This window comes from Lotus japonicus, chromosome 4 (genome assembly GCF_012489685.1).
Source record: "Lotus japonicus ecotype B-129 chromosome 4, LjGifu_v1.2".
NCBI lineage: Eukaryota > Viridiplantae > Streptophyta > Magnoliopsida > Fabales > Fabaceae > Lotus > Lotus japonicus.
In genome coordinates this window covers 28455728-28480764 of record NC_080044.1, presented here as the reverse complement: position 1 = coordinate 28480764, position 25037 = coordinate 28455728, and the positions used below count along the sequence as shown (strand labels likewise).

The 25037-nt window shown below is 39.0% G+C and overlaps 1 pseudogene; it reads right to left on the bottom strand.

The window, feature by feature from the left end:
* Window positions 1-5180: 5180 nt before the first annotated feature.
* Window positions 5181-25037, bottom strand: part of LOC130716282 (myrcene synthase, chloroplastic-like) — a 45578-nt pseudogene continuing 25721 nt past the window's right edge.

The window sequence follows — 25037 nt, the reverse complement described above, 5'->3', positions numbered from 1 at the left end:
TTAGGCTTATAGCTAGGGATAACATCCTAGGGTTGTATATTCCATAATGAATGTAACGACAGTAATAACAAATAGCATGCATCAAATAGAATTAACAATTATCAATCACACTCAGCAACTAAGTCAGTATGCATGTTGCATGAAATGATATGACGGTTAACCCAGTTAACCAAATGCATTCCGGAACGGATGGGCATCAAACAGATCAATCCTAGCACCAGCAACGGTGGGACCATTTCTGCCCGCGTGCCTCTTACTCCAACAACAACGGTAGCCAGATCAGCATAAAACCCGAAGGCCTGCCATTTCGGTCTGCTACAAGAGTCGTCTACAAACGCTCTTACACGGAAATCCGGGTCTTATGACCATTTTGGAATCCGACGAAGGTCCGGTAATCACGTCGTGTATTAACCTCCTATGTGTGCATGAATGCAATGTGATTAGCCAAACAACGTCTCCGACCTCACTCGACACGTCGCCACGTGTTCTAGCTAACTTAATGTCTCTATAAAGAATACCCTAAGGTAAAAGTCGATTCTGCGACAAAATACAATAATCATAAAATGAGTGCAAACACTCACGATAACTCTTCGAGTCATCCATGCTCTCACGAAGTCTCACGCTTCAGTGGAGTCTCACACATTCACAAAGTCTCACGCTTCAGTGAAGTTTTATGCTTTCACGGGGTCTCACGCCCCAGTGAATTTACACACTTGCACGAAGTCTCACGCTTCAGTGAAGTTCCATGCTATTCACGAGGTCTCACGCCTCAGTGAAGATCCATGCTTTCCACAAGGTCTCACGCCTTAGTGAAGTATCACACATTCACAAGGTCTCACGCCTTAGTGAAGCTTCATGCTGTTCACGAGGTCTCACGCCTCAGTGAAGATCCATGCTTTCCACAAGGTCTCACGCCTCAGTGGAGTATCACGCATTCACAAGGTCTCACGCCTCAGTGAAGCTTCTCGGCACATCCCTTGGATGGCTAAACAAACTGCTCAAAGAGCGAAGGAGTATCAACATACTCAGAACTTCTAATCTCCTCAACACTTGGATCCGACGACACTTCTCGTTTTCCAAAACTAAGATTTGCATCCTAAACTTCCTTTCGAGTTTGTTATCATTATTTGAAGATTTAGAGGTTGTTTAATGTCTTATGAGTTTTCTTTACAAAATAATATCCTTTTGGTCTTATCGCAAATCTTATAAGTTCTCGGGATCTCCTAATCCCCAAATGACACCAGAGAATGTCTCGATCCATGAAACACCATAACAAGGCCCGAATCTCATTCGTCCTATCAAACTTTCTCAAAACTCTCAAAATAAAATCGGCATGACCTGCCCGCTATTCTCACTACTCAGAATCACAGATATCAGCGAAAGACATAATTAAATCATCACAGTCAACAAACATGTCATATATCAATACATCTCAGAATAAACACGTAGCACTTAGCATATAAAGCATGCACCACACATCCTAGATTACCCACATAGCACATAGCATGTAAGTCAATCTCAAAAACAGTCAGTAGATGAATCATCTACATTGTCAGCCGAAGCCTCAGAAAACATTTTTCCCAATCAAACACAAACAAGTGCATAAACAATAAATCAATGTCGAAAGCATCGACCCTAAGCATTAACTAGAGATTCAGTGAGTAGCCCTCACCTGCAGATTCTCCAGGGTTCCCCTCTAACTCTTCTTCACAAGCAAAGCCTTGCTCCTCGGGAAACTCTTCAAATGAACCTTTCAAGTAAAACCACAGAATTCTATCAAAATCTATCGGAAACTAAGCTATCAATGCTCACTAAGGTTACACGAAGTAGTACATACTCCGAGGTACGATAATCTAGCGCGAAAGGACAAGTTTTCGAAAAAGGAATTTTCCTCCCTCCCCCTTAGGGTGCTCGGCCACTACTGGTAATTGTGGGGTTCGATTTTTCTTCGATCAAACTTGGTTCCTATGCTATCATTAGCCGTAACTAAGGGTATTCTAAACTCGGAAAAATTATCGGATCAAAAACTGTCGCAGGGGTATTTTGGTCAATATTTTTAGCTCAGAAATTCAAAACTGAAATTTCAAAAAGCAAATTGGATGGGGACGTCACCAACGACGTTTATGACAACTAATCCTACTAGCACTAAGCTAGGGCGATAGTTTTCAGCCCAAAGGTTGCGACTTTGCTTAAAAAAGGGTATTTGATGCAAAAATTGATTCCGGCGGAATTTCGGCGACATTACGGAAAAACTAATCCGACAGAAGTGCTCTTGGGCACGTAGAGAAGATGTTTAGACAGAGAAATCAAGCTATTTGGACAATTTTCCAAAAACCTCAAAACTTTGAACTCAGAAAAGTCTAGAGAAAAGCTATGGAAAAAGCGATCAGAGGTAAGGATTAGCGACTATACCTCGATACCTTCAAGCAGCAACTGTTGAATCAACGATCAAGCAAGAAATGAACAAAAGCTCTTCTTCCTCCTCTCTTGGTGAAGCTCGCGGATTTGGAGAGAAAATGGTGAAGTTTTTGCCATTTTTTCTCCTTTTCTTGCTATATATAGAGGTTGGCAAAACGCGGAAAAATGAAAGTTTCGCGAATCTGATTTTTCCGGCTTCATTCTCCGTGAATTCTAAGATAGGTTTTGGCGAAAGAATTCCAAAACTAAAATGAGGTCTCCTTGTATTTTAAGTGACTAATGCAAAGTCGGTGTAAAACTATTTTACCCGATAAGTTACTTTTTGCATCGAATGTCGGAATAGAAAACTTCCTTCTGAAGAAAGATTGAAATCATCAAGAGAAATGGGTGTACGCGTGTAGAATCTTCATTTGAAGCTCTGAATAGAAAAAATCTTCATTGTCGGTTGATTCTAGGGTTTTGAACTATCAGGGTTCTAGTTTCGGCAAACTTCCGATGATTGGAATCGGACGTTCGTAGATCCTAGAGTTTCGCCTCGAAACGCTCATTATATATGGAATAAGAGGAGTTCTAACGTTTCTCTGAAGATTTTTGGAATTAGTTTCCGTCGTGCCTATAAGTGAAAACTAGCTATTTACTAGGGTTTCTGCCCTAGGTTTAAGCATATAACCGTCGTGCTATAACTTTTGTCGATCATGATGAAATCCTTAGACTTTTCCTGAACTTTCTCCTTCATAAATTTATTTCATTTAATAAACTCTTGTTCAGGTTTTCCTTCACAATACATCAACCCTAATTGTGAATAAGATTTTATTCACTTAGCATAAGCTTGAAAACTTGGGTCTTACACTCCTCCTCCTCCTAACTCGTAAGCTTTATTATTGTAGTGACAGCTAACAAACTTTTCAGCTTCATTCTTCCTCATAGTTCACGGTCTAGTCAATTAAATAAGTACTTAACATTCATGGTCTGTTTGGTGGTCAAGATAGGATAAGAGCAATATATGATAGAGAGTTGGATAAAGACATGATAAGATAAGAGCATGATATACCCTTATCTTATCATGTGTTTGATGTGGACAAGATAGTCATAGAATATGATCTAAACAGTAAAAAAATATATCAAATTTTCCTTTGAATAAAATATCCATAATATTTTTGATAAATTAATTTCCTAAATTAATTTTTTTAAAAGGTGATTATTCTATTAAATTATTTTTTTATATTTTTATAAATGAACCTATGTTTTAGAATTATCTAAAACTTTATGAAATTTTAATAATTAGCCTATTTTAATTTTCTTTCTAGAAGGGAGCCTATTTCTATTAAAAATAAAAATTGTATATTTGACCACTAGTAGTGACAAATGATAAAAAATAATTAAGTTTAAAAATACTATTAGTTTTTTCATAATTACTTTATATTTAAATTATAAATTATTATGTAAGTATTGAGATAGTTTTAAATAATAGAAACTAATGATATAAATTCGTCTATATTTAATAAATCAATATTTATAAGTGAGTAGTATATTATATTATTAGTGAATAGTAATTTTATTAATTTTTATTATAATACAAATAAAAAATAATTGTAACTAAGTAGAAGCAAGTAATGATGATAATTTAATTATTTTATATGAGTAAATTCAATATTTTCACCATTAATAAATTATTTTATTTTTTATTAAATTTATGAGTAAATAAAAAACTTTAGCAATAATAAAATTTGTATATTACTACAATTATATTTTTATATTTATTAATTAATTTTACTATAATTATATTAAATATAAATATTAAAATAGTTGAATTTCGGGTTACGATACTAAAAGAGAATCGAAAATTGATGTTTTGCTATCCTGTCAGAATAAGTATATCATAACGCCCCCCTCGATAAATTTTACACATGATGTACATGATATGATAAAGGACATAATTGTGTTATCCTATACTGCTGGCGCAACAAACTACATATAAGAGCACAATATGATTACACTATCATATCCTGTCTGTTTATCTCGTGCACCAAACAGACTCTATAAGTATATTTCCACTAGAGTCCCTTTCTCTGCTTTCCAAAATTTTGTTTTATTTACACTGGAGTCCCTTTCTCTGATATCTATATATTTATAGATATATTCCTTCTGTGGTAAAATTAATTTGTAAAGAAGCTCTTTTAACTTGTAAATCAATTGGGGAAAATTTACCTACAGTACCATATGTATGGTCGGTACTGTTCTTCAATAAATAAATGACACGTGTTATTTATTTTTTTCACACCAAATCTTAGTCTATCCATAATTTACAAAGTCTAATATTAATTACTCCCTCCGTTCCTAAATAACTAATACTATTTTGGTTTTTTTGTTGTTCCTATATAACTGATATTTTTAAAGTTTCAATAGAGCATTAATTCTACTTTACCAAGTGTACCCTTCATTTATTAGTGGTAGAAAAATTGAAAAGTTGGAATTAATAAGAAAGATAAAGGGTGTAACTGGAAGTTAGATAGTAATTTTAGTAAAACAAGAATATTAATTGCTATTTCTTAATACTTGTGCAACAACGTTAGAGTACCAGTTATATAAGAACGGAGGGAGTAATGATTTCTAAACAATCATACTAAGAGAAACAAACATAATTAATGTGTGAGAAAGAAATATGATATCATCACTTTATGAAATTCAAGAATTATGACTCAAAGTGGATTTTAGTCAAGAAACTATTAAGTAAAGTGTCTCATGAACAAAAGAATTTAGACTCACCTGGATGATTCCTTGAGTTCTTCTAGATAGATGGCTTGAGAAATGTTGAAATTAAGTTTAGCCAACTGAAGTAGAGTAGGAATCATGTTTTGCTTTCTTTCATATACATTAATGAACCACTGAGTCTCCCATCTAGGATTCCTCCAATGTAATGGTAGCTCCAAAAGCATGATTGATTAAAAGTGATGTGTAGTTATTACTTTTACACTCGTTCCAATATTCTTTCAGATATTCGGAGGTAAAATCTTTTGCTTCATCTAATATTGTTTCATCTTCGAATGAATGAAATGATGCTTCATATAATGATAACATTCCCTCCACATCAAGAGTAGGGTCTTTCTTGAAGTTACCTTTATCATCTTTAAAGCGAATAAAAACATCTATAACAACAAAAATTCATAAACACACCATTATTATTTAATGCACACATATTTATTTTTATTAAAGTTCAATCTTAAAATGACTAAAAACCTGAAGATATGTTATAGCTATGCTGCCTTAAGAGTCTGAAAATGTTTTATCCCGCCTATTCTAATTTTTTTTTTTTGGTTTTTTAATGCACACCCACAATTGGTAGTTATGAGATTAATTTCCTCGAGATTTAGAGATGTGAATGGACTTCTCCAAACACACTACTAAGATATCGAACCGTAAACTAAATACTTAGGTAGTTCTATTATTTATCAATTGTGTTGTACCTTATTAATTCTGATTCTTATTATAAAATCTTATCAAATAATTACACCTATTAAAAAAAGAGTTTAATGGTTGTGCACTGTCGGTGTAAAATATTTTAACACAGACGTCCAATAACTGAATGTCACGTATTCAAATGCATTTATAGTTAAATCTATTTTTTTTTACTTAAAAGCTTTAAAAATTTCGTAAAAATTTGTTTTTTTATTTTAAATTTACTAAAATCAGCAACTTGGAGATTCCAAAACCCATGGACTCTAATGCACTTGTTTGATGCACTTGTGAAAATGAAAGAAAAGAATATAATAGAAAAGAATAAGAGAGTAAGTAATATAAAGAGAAAATTAGATGATTTTTAAGTTGTTTAGATTTAGTAAAAACTAAAAGAAAGAAAAAGGGAACTATTATTGTCACCATGCACCCCAACATTTATTCATGTCACCCCTAATTAATCTAGTGAAATCCGAAAACACTCTTAATTATATTTTCACTCGTATTTTATAAGTGCACTACTAATGCAGTTACAAAGTGCGAAGGTAACATAGTTCCAAAGTGTGTTACCTTCAAGAAATGAGATTGACCCACTCGGATCCTCTAGCTTCGAAGGTCCTTGGTCCTTTTTGGTTACTTTATCCTTGGATTATGTTCTATTTTCCATAAATGAGATTGAGCCCCTCGGATCCTCTAAGGGTGAGTGGTGTCACTCTTGTCTATGGAAACTGCTTGGTCAGCACCTTTTCTATCTCTTATACTTATTTGTTTTTCATTATTGAACAACTGCTAAGCCTGAAGATGGCCGAGCCTGTAACGCTCTAATTTCTAAATTAGGGATCTCATTTGTAAGCCAACAAAATCTAGGGACTAGCTCGATTTATTTTTTCATAAAGGTAATATGATTTTCAAAAAAACCCATCATCTCCCAAGTTTAAACAAACTTTATCTATTGCCCGAGAAAACAATTCAATTTTAAATTTCAAACACGGGTTATCTTAATTACGGTAATAATAAATGCGCAATAAAAATAATATAATACCTATTCAAAATATTTATCTTGGACCCATGTACTTCAACAAAACCAAAGGAAAACTTGAATTCAAAAGAGTAGATAACAAGATGATAGAACTAAGGTTTCTTCATAGCCACCGCATCAAAGAAAGAGTCGTAGATTTTCGTCTTCACCGCCTCAAACTCCTTGTTCTACACTCGATCACTAAGTAGTCCTCCATCGTAAAAAAATTGGTGATAAGCGCTCAAGTACCAAGTAGCAAACATAAAGGGTTTACTCAAATAAATCAAGATAAACAAAATAGTCATACCAAGATAATAACCATGTTACCCACAATCATTAATCAACAACAATTCAAAAATCAAACAAGATTAAGGTTCATCCCCTTAATCGATCAAGATGCAAATCTATATTCAACTGTCAAAACCAACCGATCAATATCACCTCGCAAGGTGAGACAATCACACAGGACAACCAACCGTCACATTGCCACTTCATCAGAACGTCAACTACGATTCTAACATCAACTCATGCAAATTCTCAATGTTATCCAACAAATTCCACGAGATACGCAAGGCTCTCCAACAACTCGAGTTTAGCAACAAATAGATAATTTACATTAAATTTTCAGCAAGCATAAAATAAGTTAATCATTCCATAAACCTCATCAAGGAACAACAAATAGACTTTTTAACATTAAATTTTCAGCATACAATTAAAAGCATAAATCATACCACAAACCATGACAAAACAACAATTCAAATGAGGTGTGTATTTATCATTATTGTTCAATAAAACACCCTCATCTCAAGTATTATGCAAGAGAGAGAGAGAGAGAGCACGCAAGACTCGATGACGCTCAAGGACCGAGTTACCCTTACCTTGGCTAGGGTTGGCAACGGGCCCCGTGGGTGCGGGTTTGACTATTCCTACATTCAAACCCGAACTTAACACTCAATATAGGTGTAAAAGTTAAACCCAAACCCAAAACCCGATGTGAGCACCGAACCCGCAAAAAACTCAAAAACCCGATCCGAAAACAACATGAACATAAGCTGATTAAACATCATCATTGTTCTATCCTGAGAACATAGAATGGGGTAGAGTACCCAAAGTGTGAGGAAAACGGTATGAATGTTTTAGAGAGAGAAGTTCTAACCACTAGAGAGAGAGAGAATAACTGAATTTCAATCTCAATATTTCTCAAATGAGCTAAGAGTCCCTTACAATTGGTATTCCCCTCCTATTTATAGAGGATGAGTTGGGCTTTCGCGCCTTTAATCTATCTAAGTGGGCCGGTTGAGCCTCGGGGAGAGAGGTCCAAGTCCCTGGCACGCTCCCTGTATGAGGTTAGCGCTCCTGGGTGAGGGACCCTGGGGTCTCGCCCAGTCCACCATCGGGCGAAACACCTTAAACCATCTGTGCGCTGTGATCTCAACCGCCCACCTGGCGGTGAAGTATCCGCTGTCGAATGGGCATATTGGGGGAATTGTTGTGGATCAAAGGATCGCAAGGGAATGCTATTGTAATACTGTGGATCGGTATGGGAAGAAGAACGCTTCAATCGAGCACCGTTGCAGCGAGGTTGAGACGCCAGAAGAAAGTTTGGACCCGAGGGGCGAGGGACGTGTTAACAGGCCCACACCAATAGAAGAAACCAAGGAGCTGAAGTTCGGCGAGAAGATACTCAAGATAGGAACCAAGTTAAGTGAGGACCAAGAACAAAGGCTATCAAAGTTGTTAGGCGAAAATTGAGATCTTTTCGCTTGGAGTCACAAAGACATGCCATGTATAGACCCAAACTTCATTTGTCATAGGCTGGCATTGAATTCGGGGGCTAAGCTTATAACCCAAACTCGCCGGAGAATGAGAAACGGAAAAGAGAAGGCCATCCAGCAAGAGGTAAACAAGTTGCTAGCAACAGACTTCATACGGGAAATCAAGTACCCTACCTGGTTGGCGAATGTGGTAATGGTCAAGAAGGCGAACGGGAAGTGGCGAATGTGCGTGGATTATACAGACTTGAACAAGGCATGCCCAAAAGATTCCTATCCCTTGCCGAGCATAGATAAGCTGGTAGACGGAACTTCAGGGAATGAACTTCTGAGTTTAATGGATGCTTATTCAGGATATCACCAAATCAAGATGCATCTGTCGTACGAGGACAAAACAGCTTTTATGACCGCGAGGGTAAACTACTGTTTCCAGACTATGCCTTTCAGGTTAAAGAATGCGGGGGCGACGTATCAGCGGTTGATGGATAGGGTGTTTGAAGGCCAAGTAGGAAGGAACATGGAGGTATACGTTGACGATATAATCGTCAAATCGGTTTCGGGATCGAACCATCATGAGGATTTGATGGAGGCCTTTTGTAGGATTCGGAAGCATAACATGAGGCTTAATCCAGAAAAGTGTTCTTTCGGCATACGGGGTGGGAAGTTTTTAGGCTTCATGATTACATCAAGAGGAATCGAAATCAATCCAGATAAGTGTAAGGCAATACAGGAGATGAAAAGCCCGAGCAATGTGAAGGAGGTGCAGAGACTAACCGGGCGGATCGCGGCCTTATCCCGTTTTCTCCCTCACTCGGGCGACAAGTCGACCCCGTTCTTCAAATGCCTCAAGAAGAACACGACATTTGAGTGGAATTCAAAGTGCGAGGAAGCCTTCACCCGCCTCAAGGAGATGTTGTCGGCACCACCAGTCCTTTCGAAACCTGTCCAAGGCCTTCCTTTGCATTTATACTTCTCTGTCGGTGATCACGCAATAAGCTCGGTGATCCTTCAGGAGGTGGATCGAGAGCAAAAGATAGTCTATTTCGTAAGCCATACACTTCAGGGGGCGGAGGTCAGGTATCAGAAGATAGAAAAAGCGGCGCTCGCCGTCCTCGTCACCGCCAGGCGTCTACGACTGTATTTTCAAAGCTTTCAGGTAAAAATAAGAACTGACCTTCCTTTGAGACAAGTGTTGCAGAAGCCCGACTTGTCAGGAAGGCTTGTCGCGTGGTCTGTAGAGTAGTCGGAATATGAATTGCAGTATGACAAAACTATGCCTTAAAACAATTCCATTTTGGGCAAAACAATGATTTATGTTTTAAAATGTATATTTAAAACCATGAGTTAGCTTTTATGTGTATTTTTCATTTTGCTTTTACTTGCAACATCTGCAGCGACTATGGGGATACCTTGGTCAAGATAAAATAAAATCTGCAGTCTGCAGATGTGACAGTAAACCAAGGTCCTTTTTGGTGGGTTGGATCTGATAATATTATTATATTTTTTTATTATTAAATTGCTCTCACAATTTGAATTCATGTGTGATAATGATTATTTATTTATTTTACAATATTACTACTCCTAAAAATGAAACTATTGAACCTAGTCATATTTTCCACTAATATGATATTTGTTGTGTGACGACCAAACTCACACCCTACCTAACTATAAAATAAGAATATCTTCAGAGAAAAACACTTTTATTGATGAACTTTGAAGAAGTACAAGACCTTTGGGTCAGAATTCATCGATGTCCAATTGATAGTCTGAGAACGTCTCCAGGAAAGTTAGCCGCGCTAAGCGTCATTAAAAGCAATTCCTTTCCTTAGACAAGACGTCCCAAAGTCTCGCATGAACTCCTCTGAATCTTCCCCGACTACTTTGACTGCCTTGTTTACAACCAAAACCACAGCTTTCACACTTATTTTACAGTCTGATAGAGCGCGAGTCCAGTCGTACACGTTTTCCTCCATCAGCTGGTCTTTATTCTACTCGAACACTCCCGTATATTTACAACTATTTACAGCTCGCCCTGCCTTGACCACTTTTCACTCGAGATCTTTCTCCTCGAACTCCGTCCCTAAGTTGTTCAATTAGAACAACCAACCAAAACAAGAAAACCAGAGAACAAGAGGGGTGAGAAGCAATCCAACACACTCAAACAGGAGAAACAGTGTAAAATAAATAAGCAAGTAAATCCAGTAAAAAGTAATAGCGCATCCAACAAAATCATCCAAGATTTCAACACACTCTAGACGAGGATGTTGATCACAACCAAATCCAATCATTAAAAATCCACCACACTATGATGAGGATGTGGGCCCAACATTCTCCAGGAAAGTCACCGAGAAGCCGCTCGGCAAGATGATCCTATGGGAGCCTGCAGTGTGATTAGGTTCCGGATGGGACAAACCTCAACTACTCCTGTTGATAGGTCCCACCTAACCACACCCCAAGGACCGCAACCCTTACGGTATCCCCTAGATCTCACAGCGTTACCCAATGGCACAGCCTGGCCTCGACTGTCCAGTTGGGGCCACTGAACTTTCCTGCTCATAGAGTACCTGCAAGCCAATAGAAATCTCCTGGAAATATTATGAGAATTGATCAAATAACATTTTCTTTAAAAATCAGGATGCCTCGTAAAAAAAATGTTTAAGAAAAGATTTGGAGGCTCCTTCTTCGAATCAATTCCCAGGAATAAATCCCGTTTGGAAAAATCATTTTTGAAAACAAATAGGACCCAAGGGAGGTCCAACACCTATTTATTCACACTATACTCCCTCATGAGTTGAGCATTCTCCCCCCCTTACCTTTCTTCGAAAAATCCTTCGATCGATTATCTGCAATAATAATGTCGTACATCACTTTAGTCACTTCTCACCTTAAGGTTATAAAATTCCATGTTATTCTTTAATATCCGGTTTTTTTTTTTTTTAAATAATTAGGCGGCAAGGTCGTCCATCGTTATATAGCTTTAAAATCAGGCGGCTTAGCCGACCATCATTATATAACTTATAAGGCGGCATAGCCGACCATGCATTTTCGATAGGCGGCAGAGCCGACCATTGGTGGATAAGGCGGCAGAGCCGACCATAATATCCAAGGAATTAATTAATTATTAATTATTTAGCTTAAACTTGAAAAATTCATAACTTTTGTTCTGGATCTCCAAAATTCATTCCGTTTCTTTCTAAATGTTCATTTTAATCCCATGAATCATAATCGACTCTTACTTTGCATTGAATCATTAAGAATAGTGAGTTATAAGGCCGGGAAGTTGGATACCTTCTCGTCTCTTGAAACCCTATCAAACCAAGTTAATTTTCCGAACCGAATATGTATATGGAACCTATGGAAGACAAGGATTTGAACTATGCAAGAAAATCCAAGTTCTGAGCATTTTGCCGGTGAGCTCGCCGGAGAAGGTGGTGGTTGGTGGCGGAGCTCCGGCGGGAGGGTGGAGTTAAGGGTGGAAACCGATTGGAAAAGGATCCTCTCACTCCCAGGAACTCAATGGTATAGGTGGGTAGCTGAAAAGGTCTCTGATTTGGCCAAAACGATGAACACCGTGAAGCTTTTCCGGTCAACAATGGCAGAATGAAATCTAGACCTCCAAACTTCAAAATTCTTGCACGAATAGCTTCCTGGTGAAATTCTAAGCAAAATAGACTCTTGGTTCGACAAAATTGATGGAGATTTGAGGGAGAACCGAGAGCTTAAAGTTTCGGAATTTCTTGAGCTCGGTTGGGTGTTTTGTGGTGGTTGTTGGGCGGAGAAGATGTTAGGGAAGGCTTTAGGAGGCTGAGGGGAAGGTTTAGCAAGGATTTGGAGGCTTGGGTTGCTCTAATTTGAGCTGGTTTGAACTTGAACTTCGTGGTGGTATTTATAGACAAAACCAGGGACCTGAATTTGAATTAAAACTATTTCTGATGTCACAGTTAGGTCCCTATAGAATAGGTCGGTTATTAACTTTGGTCCTTCAGAGTTAAATCAGTTTGCAGTTTAGTCCTTCCTGAAATAATTTTTTATTCTCATCCTTATCCTTTGAATTCTCTAGAACTTGATTTCATCCTTATCCTTATCTTGATTTTTATTTTTATTTTATTATACTATAATAATTGCATTAATAATAATACTAATTAAAATACTCCTATTATTTCTAGTTGAGGGAAAAATTTAGGTCGTTACATTTCTCCCCCACTAGAAAGAAAATTTCGTCCTCGAAATTTCATACCTAGTTGAAGAGAAACGGATGACTTTTCTTCATTTGATCCTCCAATTCCCAAGTGGCCTCTTCTTCCATTCCCGTCCCCCAAGCTACTTTGACCAACGGAATCTCCTTTCCCCTAAGTTGCTTGATTCGTCGATCCACTATTTGTACTGGAGGGACACTAAAGGTTAAATTGTCCTTCAACTGAATGGTCTCCGGTTCCAGTACATGGGAAGGGTCAGGTACATATTTTCGCAGTTGAGAGACGTGGAATACATTATGAAGATTTGATAATACTGGTGGCAAAGCAATCTGGTATGCGACTGGGCCAACCCTTTTTATAATTTGATAAGGCCCAATAAATTTTGGAGTAAGTTTCTTGGCCTTCAATACTCGTCCTACTCCCGTGGTCGGGTTTACCTTTAAGAAAACATGGTCTCCTTCTTGGAATTCCAGAGGTTTCCTCCTTTGATCGTAATAACTCTTTTGTCGATCTTGAGACGTTCTCATCTTCTCTCGTATGTCTCTTACTATCTCTGTCATCCTTTGCACCACTTCCGGTCCTAATATCAGCTTATCTCCATCATTGAACCAGCATAGTGGTGTTCGACACTTTCTTCCGTATAACGCCTCATACGGTGCCATTCCGATACTGGAATGAAAACTGTTATTATAAGTAAATTCGATCAAAGGAAGGTATTGATCCCAGCTCCCTTTATATTCTAGTACACAAGCTCGCAGCAAATCCTCGAGAGTCTGAATGGTTCTTTCCGACTGACCATCAGTTTGAGGATGATAAGCGGAGCTTAATCGTAGTTGAGTCCCCAAAGCTTGATGTAAACTTCCCCAAAATCTTGATAGGAATCTGGGATCTCGATCTGAGACAATAGTTGTTGGGATTCCATGTAATCTTACTATTTCTTTTATATATAACTGGGTTAACTTCTCCAGAGAATGGGTAACTTTGATGGGTAAAAAGTGTGCTGACTTTGTCAATCGATCCACAATTACCCATATAACGTCGTATCCAGAAGAAGTTCTTGGTAATCCGGATACAAAATCCATGGCTATAGCATCCCACTTCCATACCGGAATCTCTAAGGGTTGTAGCATCCCAGCAGGCTTCTGATGCTCAATCTTTGCTTTTTGGCATACCAGGCAAGCTGCTACATATTTTGCCACATCCTTCTTCATTCCTCGCCACCAAAACATTTTCTTTAGATCTGCGTACATCTTATTGGTTCCTGGATGAATGCTCAGATTACTCTTGTGTGCTTCATCCAAGATCAACCTTCTTAAAGTTGCATCACTGGGTACACAGATTCTGTTGTTGAGTCGCAAGATCCCTGTGGCATCTTCTCTAATCTCAGTGCCAGCCTCTTTTCGTTTTTGAAGATACTCATCATTTTGTTGTGCCCTCTTTATTTGTTCCAGAAAATCATTGGAAATTTTTAACATTCCCAGTTTTAAGTTGGTGGGGGTAGTTTCTACTGCCAGATTCAGATTACTGAACTCTTCGATTAGTTCCAGTTCCTTGATCATCATAGCTGAAACGTGAAGAGATTTGCGGCTCAAAGCATCAGCTACCAAATTAGCTTTCCCCGGATAATATTGCAGGTCAAAATCATAATCCTGCAAGAAATCCATCCACCTTCGTTGTCTCATATTCATCTCCTTTTGGCTAAATAGAAATTTTAAACTCTTATGGTCACTGTATACCACGAACTTGGCTCCATACAAGTAATGTCGCCATAACTTCAGGGCAAACACAATAGCTGCTAATTCCAAGTCATGAGTGGGGTAGTTTTCTTCATGAGGTCGGAGTTGTCGTGAAGCATACGCCACAACCTTTCCTTGTTGCATTAGCACGCACCCCAGACCCTGCTTAGAAGCGTCACAATACACTTCAAAGTCTTGTCTAGGATCAGGGATAGTTAACACTGGAGCTGTCGTCAGCTTGGTCTTTAACTGTTGAAAACTTTCCTCGCATTTCGTAGTCCACACGAAAGGTTCTCCTTTGCGAGTAAGTCGAGTCAAAGGCAAAGCCAGTTTCGAAAACCCTTCGATAAACTTCCGATAATAACCAGCAAGACCAAGAAAGCTCCTGATTTCTGTAACAGTCTTTGGCCTTTCCCACTTTAACACCGCTTCAGCTTTAGAGGGATCAACAGAAATTCCCTCAGCAGTGACCACATGTCCAAGAAAATTAACTCGATCCAGCCAGAATTCACACTTAGACAGCTTAGCATACAGCTGCTTTTCCTTTAGTACTTGCAGAACAGCCCTTAGATGCTCCACGTGCTCCTCCTTTGTTTTTGAATACACAAGTATGTCATCGATAAACACAATGACAAACTTGTCCAAGAACGGGTGGAAGATTCGGTTCATATAATCCATGAATATGGCCGGAGCATTAGTCACTCCAAAAGGCATGACTAAATACTCATAATGACCATATCGTGTGCGAAAGGCAGTCTTCTGAATATCTTCCGCCTTTACACGAATTTGATGATATCCTGATCTTAAATCGATCTTTGAGAACACCGAGGCTCCTTGCAACTGATCTAGGAGATCATCTATCCTTGGAAGAGGATACCGATTCTTTATTGTCACCTTGTTTAGTTGACGGTAATCAACACACATCCTCATACTACCGTCTTTCTTCTTTACTAACAACACCGGTGCACCCCATGGTGACACACTGGGACGGATAAATTGCTTTTCTAGCAACTCCTCGATTTGCCTTTTTACTTCAGCTAACTCTAGAGGAGACATCCTATAGGGTGCTATAGATATCGGCCCTGTACCAGGAATCAAGTCAATAGCGAACTCTACTTCCCTCTCTGGAGGTAATCCGGGAATGTCATCAGGGAATACATCCGGAAACTCCTCTACAACAGGTATGCGCTGCGTCGGATGTTCCGCCTCTCCTTCCGGTGAGCACAATAGCATATAGACTTGTTCGCCTTGCTTCACCGAGGTGTTAACGTTGTTAGCGGAAATAAGTCTGCCATCATGTGGGGGATCTGATCCGAAGATTATAATTTTACGATGGAAATCCAGAAGGACATGATTGGACGAAAGCCAATCCATTCCTATGATTATATCGATCTGGAACAGTGGTAAGCAAACAAGATTTACCACAAAATTCTTGTCCTGAATTACAAGTGGACAGTCTTTACAAAGGAAGGTAGTACTCACAGTATCTCCAGTAGGGGTTGATACTATGAGTTTACGGACTAAGGATTGCGTGGCCAAACGCAATCGTTTCACGAGATCAACAGCAATGAAAGAATGGGTAGCACCAGAATCATACAAAACAACTAAAGGAATGCCATTCATAAAACACATACCTTGGATCAGATCTTCGGTTGGTTCTAGGTCTGCTCCAGTCAGAGTGAAGACGCGTCCTCGGGCAGGCGCCTTATTGTTCTCCAGTCAAACCTAAGGTTAAAACCGTCTGAACTTTACTTAGGCTTATTCATAACCTAAGTCCTTAACTCTCGGAAGCACGTCAGACCCTAACCCTAGCCTAGAAAAACCAGCTCTGATACCACCTCTGTGACGACCAAACTCACACCCTACCTAACTATAAAATAAGAATATCTTCAGAGAAAAACACTTTTATTGATGAACTTTGAAGAAGTACAAGACCTTTGGGTCAGAATTCATCGATGTCCAATTGATAGTCTGAGAACGTCTCCAGGAAAGTTAGCCGCGCTAAGCGTCATTAAAAGCAATTCCTTTCCTTAGACAAGACGTCCCAAAGTCTCGCATGAACTCCTCTGAATCTTCCCCGACTACTTTGACTGCCTTGTTTACAACCAAAACCACAGCTTTCACACTTATTTTACAGTCTGATAGAGCGCGAGTCCAGTCGTACACGTTTTCCTCCATCAGCTGGTCTTTATTCTACTCGAACACTCCCGTATATTTACAACTATTTACAGCTCGCCCTGCCTTGACCACTTTTCACTCGAGATCTTTCTCCTCGAACTCCGTCCCTAAGTTGTTCAATTAGAACAACCAACCAAAACAAGAAAACCAGAGAACAAGAGGGGTGAGAAGCAATCCAACACACTCAAACAGGAGAAACAGTGTAAAATAAATAAGCAAGTAAATCCAGTAAAAAGTAATAGCGCATCCAACAAAATCATCCAAGATTTCAACACACTCTAGACGAGGATGTTGATCACAACCAAATCCAATCATTAAAAATCCACCACACTATGATGAGGATGTGGGCCCAACATTCTCCAGGAAAGTCACCGAGAAGCCGCTCGGCAAGATGATCCTATGGGAGCCTGCAGTGTGATTAGGTTCCGGATGGGACAAACCTCAACTACTCCTGTTGATAGGTCCCACCTAACCACACCCCAAGGACCGCAACCCTTACGGTATCCCCTAGATCTCACAGCGTTACCCAATGGCACAGCCTGGCCTCGACTGTCCAGTTGGGGCCACTGAACTTTCCTGCTCATAGAGTACCTGCAAGCCAATAGAAATCTCCTGGAAATATTATGAGAATTGATCAAATAACATTTTCTTTAAAAATCAGGATGCCTCGTAAAAAAAATGTTTAAGAAAAGATTTGGAGGCTCCTTCTTCGAATCAATTCCCAGGAATAAATCCCGTTTGGAAAAATCATTTTTGAAAACAAATAGGACCCAAGGGAGGTCCAACACCTATTTATTCACACTATACTCCCTCATGAGTTGAGCATTCTCCCCCCTTACCTTTCTTCGAAAAATCCTTCGATCGATTATCTGCAATAATAATGTCGTACATCACTTTAGTCACTTCTCACCTTAAGGTTATAAAATTCCATGTTATTCTTTAATATCCGGTTTTTTTTTTTTTTAAATAATTAGGCGGCAAGGTCGTCCATCGTTATATAGCTTTAAAATCAGGCGGCTTAGCCGACCATCATTATATAACTTATAAGGCGGCATAGCCGACCATGCATTTTCGATAGGCGGCAGAGCCGACCATTGGTGGATAAGGCGGCAGAGCCGACCATAATATCCAAGGAATTAATTAATTATTAATTATTTAGCTTAAACTTGAAAAATTCATAACTTTTGTTCTGGATCTCCAAAATTCATTCCGTTTCTTTCTAAATGTTCATTTTAATCCCATGAATCATAATCGACTCTTACTTTGCATTGAATCATTAAGAATAGTGAGTTATAAGGCCGGGAAGTTGCATACCTTCTCGTCTCTTGAAACCCTATCAAACCAAGTTAATTTTCCGAACCGAATATGTATATGGAACCTATGGAAGACAAGGATTTGAACTATGCAAGAAAATCCAAGTTCTGAGCATTTTGCCGGTGAGCTCGCCGGAGAAGGTGGTGGTTGGTGGCGGAGCTCCGGCGGGAGGGTGGAGTTAAGGGTGGAAACCGATTGGAAAAGGATCCTCTCACTCCCAGGAACTCAATGGTATAGGTGGGTAGCTGAAAAGGTCTCTGATTTGGCCAAAACGATGAACACCGTGAAGCTTTTCCGGTCAACAATGGCAGAATGAAATCTAGACCTCCAAACTTCAAAATTCTTGCACGAATAGCTTCCTGGTGAGATTCTAAGCAAAATAGACTCTTGGTTCGACAAAATTGATGGAGATTTGAGGGAGAACCGAGAGCTTAAAGTTTCGGAATTTCTTGAGCTCGGTTGGGTGTTTTGTGGTGGTTGTTGGGCGGAGAAGATGTTAGGGAAGGCTTTAGGAGGCTGAGGGGAAGGTTTAGCAAGGATTTGGAGGCTTGGGTTGCTCTAATTTGAGCTGGTTTGAACTTGAACTTCGTGGTGGTATTTATAGACAAAACCAGGGACCTGAATTTGAATTAAAACTATTTCTGATGTCACAGTTAGGTCCCTATAGAATAGGTCGGTTATTAACTTTGGTCCTTCAGAGTTAAATCAGTTTGCAGTTTAGTCCTTCCTGAAATAATTTTTTATTCTCATCCTTATCCTTTGAATTCTCTAGAACTTGATTTCATCCTTATCCTTATCTTGATTTTTATTTTTATTTTATTATACTATAATAATTGCATTAATAATAATACTAATTAAAATACTCCTATTATTTCTAGTTGAGGGAAAAATTTAGGTCGTTACATGTTGCACAAACAATAAGATATAATAATTAATAAATTCTTGTCACTTACCATATTCAATCAATCATGTGTTTTTTTTTTAAAGCCAATGCTATATATGAAAAAAAATAGGTGTAACGGGTATCTCAACCCAAAGAATATAAAGAATAAGAAAAAGAAAACAGAATCCAGAAATCTGGAGCAACCTGTCCAAAGAAAGAGCCAGGAATAGTAATATTTAGGATTCAACCGGATAGCATACAACTTTTGTTCTTCTTCTCACTCTCACCCATATTAAAATTATTTCACATTTCATATTATTTTAACAATTTAAAGATTAAGCATTTTAATGTAATAATTAATTTTTTAAAATAAATTAATATTCATTATTTGCTACTACTCAGTTAAAATTATTTAACTACTTACATAGTTTTAATAAAAAAATAAAATAGTTTATAAAAGGTTAAAATACATATTTTTTTTATTTTCGAAAACAAAAAAGATTTATTCATATCAATTGAAAGCTTTGAGGAAAAAAGTAACTGATAGATGAGTCACACCTCAAAGTAAGAAATTCACCTCAATAAGACAAAGAAAAACAACCCATCTACACATAATATATAGAATCCTCCCTCAAATTATACCTAAAAAAAATCCAAAGGAAATACCCAAATGCACAATATCTACACTTCTCACTCACCTCTAAATACAAAACTCACCGACTCAATAAATTGTTTTGCATATTTTCAATTACCCTTGAATTGTCTCCTCATCAAGACCATCAAAGACCCATGCTCTTCTTACCCTTGCTTCCAAGCTCAAAGCCTCAAAGATGCAATCATCATCACAAGATCCCCATTGTACTAAGCAAGCCCATAATTTCTACCTCCTTTAATTTTACCCTTTCCTTTACTTCACTTTTTCATTGCCTCTTCATTCTAATTTTCGTCTCTATGACTGTATTCTTATAAAAAAAAGGTTTAAATGCTTTAAATTTTTCTCCTCCTTCTGATCTCTTTACATAAATCTTTCACTAAAAAATTACTCTCACGTCCGTCGACCGAACCCATGAGAAAGTCGATCAGAAGTGGCATCAACGGTAGCTCACTAGCTTCGGGCTAATTGACTCGGTTTTCGTGTGTTTGTCTCGCCTGCCTAGTATGAAGTTGTCGTTTCATTTATCCGGATCATTTGAGATTGCATAAAGCATTTAGCATACTCTAACAATAGATCAAACAAATATATTTTTCCTATCGATAACATTGACGTTGTTTGTTATGCTTGAGTTGTGTGAAATACTTATCTTTGAATGTTGTTTGTGAGTGTCCATGTCCTACGTCAACTCAGAGAAAAAGAATTTTTTCTTGTTCGTGTGTTTCTTTTGTGTGGTCTTCTAGACGAAAAGTGAGCGACCAAGTTCCGACTGCCTCATGAGGAGTTGAGAGAGGCCTGGGAGTTTTGTCGTCTGTCGCAACATCTGACCTTTGTTGGACGGATTGAGGAGATCCGCTATGAAAACTACGGCATACCCTTTTAGTTCGAGAGTCGGTGAAGGTCACTGCATTGACACAATCCCTCTTGGATGGCACTGGTTGACTTGGAGGCGATGCTGTCGGGGAGGATATGTACTTAGAGCAGATAGATGTGAAGACTGCTTTTCTTCATGGTAATTTGGATGAGCGAATTTACATGGAGAACCAAAGGGATTTAGTGATGTTCTAAAGGGACTAGCTTGCAAATTGAAGAAGTCTTTGTATGGCTTGAAGCAATCTCCAAGGCAGTGGTAAAAGCATTTGGACTCATACATGCTCAAGATTGGCTATAGAATGTGTTATTATGATTGTTGTGTCTATGTGAGTAGCCTTGATGATGACAATTATATTTTTCTGTTACTTTATGTTGATGACATGTTGATTGTTGCCAACCACTTACATGATGTAAATGAGTTGAAAACCAAGCTGGGTAAGGAGTTTTATATAAAGGATCTGGGTGTTGCAAAGAAGATTCTTGGAACGGAAATTCACAGGGACAAAGAATCGAAGAAATTATGGTTGTCTCTATGTTGAAGGTATTTTCAGCAGATTTGACATGAGCAGAGCAAAGCTTGTGAGTACTCCATTGGCAAATCACTTCATGCTTTCTTTGGAACAGTGTTCGAAGACTAATGCAGCCATGGAAGGCATGTCTAAGATTCCTTATGTCAGTGCAATTGGGTGTTTGATGTATTCTATGGTTTGTACTAAACCGGATCTGGCACAAGCATTTAGTCAAGTGTGCAAGTTCATGTCCAAGCTTGGGAAGCAGCATTGGGAAGCAGTCAAGTGGATCCTAAAGTACTTAAAGGGTACAACAGATCGTGGTATCCTGTTCAGCAGGGAGCAGTATGCTTCATCAGCCGTGGGATATTAGGATTCTGACTATGCAAGAGATCTAGATGATAGGACGTCCACAATTGGGTATGTCTTTACTCTTGCATGAGAACCTATTTGCTGGAAATCATCAGCTCAACCCATAGTAGTTCTGCAAATGAGGCAGAATACATGGTAGTAGTTGAAGTTTCCGAGGAAGCATTTGGCTTATAGGGTTAGTGAAAGAGTTAGGTGTTTACGGTGGAGTTCAATTGCATTGTGATAGTCATAGCGTTATCTATTTGGCGAACATTCAAGTGTATCATGCTAGGACCAAACACATCAAGGGCGTATCTAGGTAGGGGAAGGCAGGGGCCATCGCCCCCTCAAGAATTTTGAAATGTTCAACGACTATAGGTATTTTTATATAGAAGATGTTATAACATTTTGTGATGTTCATCAAGTTGAAGTTCCTGACATGAAAACCTCTTATTTTATGAGTAATGGTCGTAATAAGAAACATCATTATAGGATATATGTATTTTATTCTACAATTGATTTGCAACTATATGAATTAAATAGAAGATTTAATGTAGTGGCAGTGGAACTTCTCATACTTAGTTCAGCTTTAAATCCTAAGGAAAAATTTAAATCATTTGGCAATGAGAAAATCTGTAAGTTTGTTGAGAAGTTTTATGCAGATGATTTTTCCGAGCTAGAAAAGAGAAATTTGTTATTCCAACTAAGACATTATCATTCAGATGTTTTTCTAGATCCTAATTTAGGAAAAATTTCCAGTTTATCTGAGTTTTACCATAAGTTAGTTGAAACTGGAAAAACAACAATATTTCCACTTGTTGATATATTGCTACGTCTTGTTTTGACATTCCTTGTTTGAACAGCATCTACAGAACGATCTTTTTATGCAATGAAAGTTGTTAAGACTTCGACTTTGCAACAAAATTGAAGATGATCTTCTTAGAAATTTATTAGTTGTATATATCGAGAGAGAAATTGCTGAAGAAAGAACGGAGAGTTGTATTTAGATAATCTTTCATATTTTTTTAGTCTTATATTTTGCCCCCCCAACAAGAAAATTCTGGATACGCCCCTGAAACACATTAATGTGAGGTTCCACAAGATTAAGGAGTTGTTGGCGTCCAGACATATATTGCTTCAGAAGGTTCCCACTTCGATCAGAAAACGTAACTGATATGTTGACCAAGCTAGTCACCACTGACAAATTCAGGCACTATTTGGACTTGTTACATTTTTCTCAGTGTTAAGCAGGAGCTAGAACCCCAGTCGTCAGGATGTGAACATTCTGCAGCGTGAATCTTCATAAGGGTTTGATATTCGCCAAGGTGGGGAATGTTGAGTATGGCTCATGGTGATCAAATGTACTTGAGACCACCCATGTCGCTAGAATGTACATGAGACCACATATGGTCACTGGAATCTACATGAGACCACCTATGGTCGCCAGAATGTACATGAGACCAAAGATGGTGGTCATAATTCACATGATGTAACAACTGTTGTACAGGTATGATTGGGGATTATCTAAGGGTACTGTTGTAATTTGAATCATTGGTATCCATATAAATAGGCTTGTAACACAGTAAACCTAACCGAGATTGGATCTAAACCCTAATCAATCAAAGGAACAACAGCTGCTCTGTAGTCGCAAAGGTAGGCCAGCTGAACGGTGTGAACAAATCTCTTGTGTTCTTCATTGCTTGCGGTTGTCTGTTTCTCCCTCTAGTATTCTTCCGGTATACAGGTTGTTGTTCTAACAAATAAAATAATGTTTTGTAAATTCTACACTGTGCCCTTTTTTATAGAAAAGAAAAATCATGTAAGCACCTGACTTGTGTACAAAATGTTCTTCTAACTCACATTAGGAGCCATTAAAATCAGGATATGACTAAAGCAGAAAAAACTAGTATAAGTTAAAAGGGGGCAACAAGCCAAACAATCTTCACTACAGCCGACAACCAAACAAATGCTCATTTTCTCTATCACTATTAATTATCATCCATGCATGTTAGCCACTTTGGTTTGTCCAACTTTGTAACTATTTGTAGTCCAATCCACATTCCTCCAGAATTGGACCCTCTGACTAGGGGGTGAACGAATCAATTCTCACCCATAAGACAAAGAAGAAAAAGGCAAGTAAGATTGACTGGACTGGGCAAGGGCCCAGGGTCCCTCGCCCAGGAGGCTCAACCCTAGGCATAGGACGAAGCCAGGTCTTTTGGGCCTCGCTCCAAAGGCCCAACTGGCCCATTAGAGTAGCTGAAGGGAATAAAGGCCAAACCTCTTCCCTATAAATAGAAAGGGGATACCAATTGTAAGGGACTCTTAGTTCATTTGGCAATAACAACATTGAAATTCAGTTATATTTTCTCTCTAGGCAGTTAAGAGCTTATCTCTCTAAGATTTCAGATCACATTCCACACACTCTTGGCACTATGTCACGACTCTATGTTCTTGGCGAGAACATTGGCGCCGTCTGGGGGGACCAGTAGATTTCGATTCCCGGACTGCGTGGAACGTGATTCAGTTGCGTGAAGCTCGTCTACTTTTCAGTTTTTCTTGGAAGATTGTGATACAGATCCGGCGCGATCCACGATTCGATTGGGAGAAGTTCGATTTTCTGCGAGAATTTGCGTGAGTTTGTGTGGTTGAATTCTCAGCCAGTCAACAAAGACCGATGAAGCCTTCTCGCCAACAACAAGGCAAGGAGCTGGAACGAAGCTACATCTCTTCCCCACGCACTGCGAGGTTGAATCGGCACCGTCGCGCAGAGGCACGTCGTGCTTTAAGCGGGGACTTGCGATTACAAAATGAGTGTCTTCAGGAACAGTTGAGTTACTATCACCTTCGACAGTGGAATCAAGAAGAAAATGCAGCTGGGGCCGCCGCTGAGGTCAAGCCTTTCTCGGCAGCGGTGCGAGAGGTAATTGTGCCAGACGGTATGACACACCTCGCGTTGGAGGCGTACGATGGGAAAACCGATCCGAAGGATCATTTGCTTCATTTCAATGCAAAGATGGCAATGAGCGCGGTTTCTGACGCGGTAAAGTGTAGGATATTCCCATCCACGCTCCGAGGAGCAGCTATGGATTGGTTTGTGGCTTTGCCTCAGGGATCCCTAGCCAAGTTTCGTGACTTCTCATCAACATTCCTCGATCACTTTTCTGCAAGAACGATCGAGGACCTGTTTGACATGCGACAACGGGAGCGTGAAACCTTGGAACGATATACGAAACGATACAGTGCCGCGTCCGCATGGTTTGAAGAATTGGAGCCACGCATGTGCGTGTGCGCTTTCAAAGGTGGTTTATCATGTGGAAAGTTTAAGCGCGAGCTAAGCAGAGAACTGGCAAGTTTAATGATAGAAGTCCGGGCCCAAGGGCAAGACTACATCCTCGAAGAAGGAATTGAAGCGCACAAAAGGAAGCAAGAGAGGGCGGCGAGCGTAGGGCTGACGAGAAAACAGATACAAGAGGAGGAAGCAAATCGCGAGCAAAGGTCTAAAAAAGCTGATCGATCTGTTAAGAAAAGTAAGGGAGAACAACTCAGTCGGCGGTCTCGCCGAACAGTTGAGGCGAACCGGCGAATGAGGCCGAAGGGACGCATAGGTAAGGAGCTAACAAAGTCGCTCTTGGAAGAGGGAGTCGAGGACGTAAACAGGGAAGGTAAATGCAGCACAAAACT